Source organism: Pecten maximus, chromosome 8 (assembly GCF_902652985.1).
Source record: "Pecten maximus chromosome 8, xPecMax1.1, whole genome shotgun sequence".
Lineage (NCBI taxonomy): Eukaryota > Metazoa > Mollusca > Bivalvia > Pectinida > Pectinidae > Pecten > Pecten maximus.
Genome location: NC_047022.1, coordinates 33587524 through 33593523, shown reverse-complemented (window position 1 = coordinate 33593523; position 6000 = coordinate 33587524). Strand labels below are relative to the sequence as shown.

Below are 6000 nucleotides of genomic sequence, written 5' to 3'. Positions count from 1 at the left end.
TGTCTTACCATTTTCGTCATCTTTGAAAAAAACTAAACCAAAACAAAAAAATCCCGCCTTTTTTAAAGTCACATGACCCACTGGGTTAACCCTGATGCACTGGGTATTATAGGCGTATGGGGGCAACTGCCTCTTAGCATTGTGTCAGTGGGGACATGCGGAGCAAATGTAAATATTGAAACTTAAAACATGCGGTCGGTTAAAATGGATGAAAGAAAAAAGAAAAATCCGAAAGTATGTTTCTTTGGAAGAAATTTTCACTCGGGGGGGGGGGGGGGGGGGGGGGACAAGAACCATCAGCATCAGAAACAATACTCCAATATTATTAGAGGTTTACACGACAGGAAACTTTTGACAGGCTGCCATGTTTCCACCAATGTAATCAGGTGGAATAAGAACTCGTATACGTATAGGAGTACAGAAACAAGTCAAAATGATAAACCTGATGTAACAAAGCTCCCAGCTGGAAGTCAGAATTGCAAAATGCTTAATCTAACAGTTCAGCAACATTTAGACATAAAAGATCAATGCCAAATTTATGCATTTTTTATATAAGCTAATTTCAACAAGTTATATGTATACATGAGAAGTATGAAACAAGTTCCAAAACTAACACGAACAAATTTTGTTTGGATATCCGACGGTTTCACAAAATAAGGGAAAATAAAAACAAATCCAAATAATTTCGTTGTTATTTTACTACAGAATCGGATCTACTTAAAACTCTAATATGTCAAATAATTGTGGGATACATAATTATAATTAATAATAACTTAAAAGCTTTTCGATGACTTTAAAATGAGCTTTAATGCAAAAACGGTAAGTCCTAAGCATGGGCAAACTCTGTTCCTATGGCAAACCAAGTTGTCATTACATTGATCCAGGGATTACCCAAATTATATAAGATATCTTATATGTTTAAAATATCTTATATGTTTATGAGATATCTTATTTAAAGTTGAGATATCTCATATTATATAAGATATTTAAAAAAAACTTAAAAAAAAGATATCTCATAAACATATACTATATCTCATAAACATATACTATATCTTATAAAGTTTATAAGATATCTTATATAATTACCTCCGTGAAGTTGATTACATATTCCTTATTCCTTATTCCATTACTTAATCGATTTCTCTTTACAAATTAACACTTTAAATGGTTCAAAACTAGTTAATAAGCATTCCCAATGCACATTCCACAATTACATTCCATATCCATACATTATTACTTGTTCAATTCCCCCATTACTTATTCGATTTTCTCATTACTTATTCGACACCATGTTAATAAGTGAAGAGAAAACGAATAGGTAATGAAGGAATCGAATAAGTAATGAGAAAATCGAATAAGTAATGAAGGAATTGAAGAAGAAATTAGGTATGGATAAGGAATGAAATGGTCGACTGGATGATGGGAATGCTTAATAATTAGTTCTGAACCATTTAAAGTGTTAATTAGTAAAGAGTAAACGAATAAGTAATGGAATAAGGAATAAGTAATCAACTGCACGGAGGTTATATAATTTGGTAAAATATCAACATTGCTCCGCGAATAAATGACAACTTGGCTTGCCATATGTTCCCCTTACCAGGGATGCTTCTTACTGAAATGGGTTCAAATCCATACACAACTGTATGACCAGTAGCAGTTTAAAGGAATTCATATTTCCTCTATTGGGCCCCGCCTCTCTGGCCCCTTATGGGTCAGAGTCACCGTTTATGCAAGATCTATTCCACTTACTCCAAGGATGTTTCTGACTAGATTGGGTTAAAATCCATTCAGTACTTTATGTTAAGTTTCCCGTATTGGACCTTACCCCTCTGGCACTAGGGGGTGTCAATCACAATTTATGCAAAAACTGTTCCACTTCCCCTAAAGATGTTTATGACCAAATTTGGTTCAAATCCATTCAGCACTTCATGACAAGTAGCAATTTGGGCCCCGTCTCTCTGGCCCCAGAGGAATCAGAGTCACCATTAATGCAAAATCTATTACCCTTACCATAAGGATCTTTTGGCCAAATTTACTTAAAATCTATTTAGTATTTTATGACTAGTAGCGATTTTAAGCAAATGTTGGCGAACGACGGACGACGAATGCCGCACCAAGGCATGATTAGCTCACCGGTCCTTTGGGCCAAGTGAGCTAAAAACTGAATTTGTAAAGGGTACGTATTTCTCTATCCTTCTCACGAATACTATAAGGATTTCCATTATTTTGTGCTACACAGATATACAAGGTACATGGATTGACCCTTCATACCATATTTTACGGATAGAAAAAATACAGAAAATAGTAACTCAGAATCGCTGAGACGACGTGGAAATGTAGATTTGTGTGGGGACCTTTGAAGTAGTACAAGGAGAAGAAGACCAGGTGTTCCGGAATGGTAAGCTGTTTTGCTTTGTTGACATTTAACAGCATCCGTGCAAATCTAGGTCAACAAGTAACCATAGAAAAATATAGATTTATTTGCACAAAAAATTCATAGAAATTCCACCATCACCCTTTTAGATGGTGAGCTGTTCAAGTTGCACTTCCCACGTCTCTAAACAATGTTTTCAGTATTTCTTGGGAGGCACTTTCTCAAATTTGATGACTACATAGATGGCCTTCTGTTCGTACGCAGATGAGTTCTATTTATTTTTGATTGACCAGGAAATTATCTCTCATTAAGGTATGGGCCTTTCTCAAATTCCATTTCTATATTTTCTGTTTCCATTCTTAATAGAAGTGCTGTTCAAAGATTAAGTGACCCTTGCTGTTAATAGGACGTTCAACAAAAACAAACCAAACCAAAATCAAAGATTAAGTGGACGTTGCTTTGAATGATTTTCTTTCTAGGGGAAATACTAGTCCTAATTTTAAATGGTTCTACCATTAGAAATGAAAATCCAGGCTTCAAAATATGATCAGCACAAACTGAGACTAAACAAATCATTATTTTTATTATTTTATTTTTGAAACAAATTACCTTAATCTACCATCCCTAACACATCAATGCCTTGTCTATGCACATACATATGGATACATGAAACAACCCCAAACTATAAAGTAATGTCACGATCATTTAATAAATAATATTGCAGTACATTTTGCCCCCCGTTTATCAACATTCATTAACTTAATATGTTCCATGGGAAAACATAATTGGATTTACGTTTTTTATAATGTTAAGGAGCTTCCCTTAAATTCTGTTATGCTTTTCTATTGAATATTTTGAGTTAAGGAAATATTTTTACAAGTGCTTAACACAACTGCCATACAGACATCTCGTTTTAAACTCTTTGAGAACCCAGATGTAGTTATTAATGTCATCGACACATGTTAAAACACCATACATAGTATAATTCAAAGTGCAGTTAGTTTTAGCTTCATGGGCGGCCCAGTTTTGTTGATTTTGTCGTGAGCTTGATCACTTGACCCTATTCATCTAGAGGTAAAACCCCAATATGCTCCAAAACTATAAAGGGTATCTTTTTGTTAAGCTATTAGTATCCATACTTATTACTTTTTATCATTTCCTATATGTGTAGTGAGACGAGTTTTAGCAGTAAATAACAAACCTATCAGTGTGGCTAAACTTCAAACATACATGTATATATATGAAGGATACGGTGTAATATTTACATTTGGTGTGGCAGTGCCCTTATATATTACTAGTAAATCCCTACCAAAAGCAGCTTCATCTATGAGAGTATAACTGAAGTTGCCCTGAGGGCGTATGAATATCTCACTTGCAAAAAATGTAAACAAAGATGGCCGCCATACATTGTAAAGTCACATTGACATGAGATTTTGATAAATTCTGAATAAATATGTTGTGGCAACCATCAAATAGAACGTAAATATAAGCGATAAACTGCCTAGATGCGGCAGACCTACTGGTATAACTGCCACATGTGTCACAGACAAACAATCATGGTGCGCTAGTGCGCACCATACAGTTTGTCTGTGACACATGTGGCAGTTATACCAGTAGGTCTGCCGCATCTAGGCAGTTTATTGCTTAAATATCATGTTTAATTTGATTATGGTCTCTTCTAATAGAGCTTAACATACATATTTATTAAACAGGAGTCTAACAATTAAACAGGAGTCTAACTATTAAACAGGAGGATAACTAATGATGTTGATAACAGCAAACAAACGTGCAAATCATCACTATGTCCGGTATACTGTTACGTGTAAGAAACATATTTTTTGCGTGCGATTAGTTTTCACGTATTTCACGGGCGATTAAAATTCGCGAAAATTAATCGACGCCAAGTAGTTTCAATCAGAGTTACAATAGGCTTTGTCAAAAGACGTATGCGTGAAAACGGAAAATTAAGCCGCCGCAACAATAAGTTTGTTGACAGTATAGGCAGTTTGGTATGTATCCATGCATAACGAATAAATCATTTTATGCACATTTCCATTATTCACGTCCACAACTTACAGAAAAACATACATTTCCTTCTTAGATTTATATACATATCTATAACAAAATAGATAAACAAATGGTATGGAGTAAGTACATATTATGCCAGCAAATGTCTTTTTTTATTTTTTACCAGACAAAAATCATGTTGATAATATCTCAAATCAAATCAATATATGTATATGCTTTTAAAAACTCAAAAAATAATCTGCATGCCTACTATCTAATGTCTGCCAAAAGGTAAATAAAGGGCTGCCATTATGTTGTTTTGAGCAATTTAAGCAATGCACATTGCCATAATTTTTTGACTGTAGATGAAGTCTTTTCACAAAATACAAACTAAAACAAGAAACAACATCAAAACTGTCAGATTGTAAATTTAAATTAACGTTCATGAATGAATGGGTTTTCTTCAAAAGGAAATAGATATATCAAATGAATAAATGCACTTCAGTAATCTTTAATTGAACTATCAACTAATGGTGCCATATTTTTCGGAAGACATGAGTTTTTGAAATCATCCATTAAATTCTTAGATTCATCTTCTACAAAAGGTATTCAACAGGTAGATAACAACAACTAAATAAAAAAAAAACAATTGAAATATATATAACAAAACCAACAAACAAAAATATATATGATTTAACACAGGAGTAGAAACTAGAAAATTGCAATACAATATTCATTTTAATTTTTAACAAAAATCACTTTTATTTCAGTTAGAGTTTACATGTCTAATAAAACACAAGACCTCTTTCCAAACTCGTCTGATTTTATAGATATAAAACTATTATATAATAAATAATATGATTTTCTGAAGTTTGAATAAGATTCATTTCGTATCAGTTTGAGTACATTAGACGGCTCACATTCTTCTCATTACCTTAATTGTTTTCACCTGGAAATGGAAAATATGTCAGATACACCCAAACACAGGTGTTCTCAGTAACAAGGTTTAAAAACCCATTGCATACTTTCATCTGGGTGAATAATAAATGAGATTAATGCAGGTTGAAAAAAAAAATTCTCAAAGACTGAAAAAGATTCCAAATGTTGAAAAATTGTGGTACATGTTTTCGATTAGAAACTAAAATGATTTTTCACGTAAGTCATAAAACTATGTGATGCATCTATTTTGGCTATATTTTTACATTATAAATGAACCGTCATTTTCATGCCATTAATAGCAAAGCCACAAAGTACCAGTAGTCTGGCATAAACACCCAAACCATCAGAAGACTGTCTTACTCTCGGTGATCTCAGTTATCATCAATCAACTTGTTTCAGCACGCCCCTATTCTGAATCGAAACCAGAATATTCTACACATTTTAAATACATTTAACAATTGAGATTCATTTCAAAATTCAAATTACATAGATCATTTCATATTGCTTATTAAAAGAATTCAAAGTAAAGAGCTTTTGACAACAACAACAACAACAACAACAACAAAACAGAAATATAAGATATGGTATATAATTTCTTATACAAATATCATGCAAAAGTTTTGCCTATTGAAATATATACAGTTGTAAACAAACATTACATTTTGACTGCACAACATCAA

At 33.0% G+C, this 6000-nt stretch overlaps 1 long non-coding RNA gene across 1 annotated transcript; it reads left to right on the top strand.

Moving 5' to 3' along the window:
- The first annotated feature begins 1502 nt into the window (after window positions 1-1502).
- On the top strand, window positions 1503-3454 carry LOC117333271. Its single transcript, XR_004533868.1, has 2 exons — window positions 1503-2176; window positions 2214-3454. It is a non-coding gene; the product is annotated as an uncharacterized LOC117333271 (long non-coding RNA).
- The last annotated feature ends 2546 nt before the right edge of the window (window positions 3455-6000 follow it).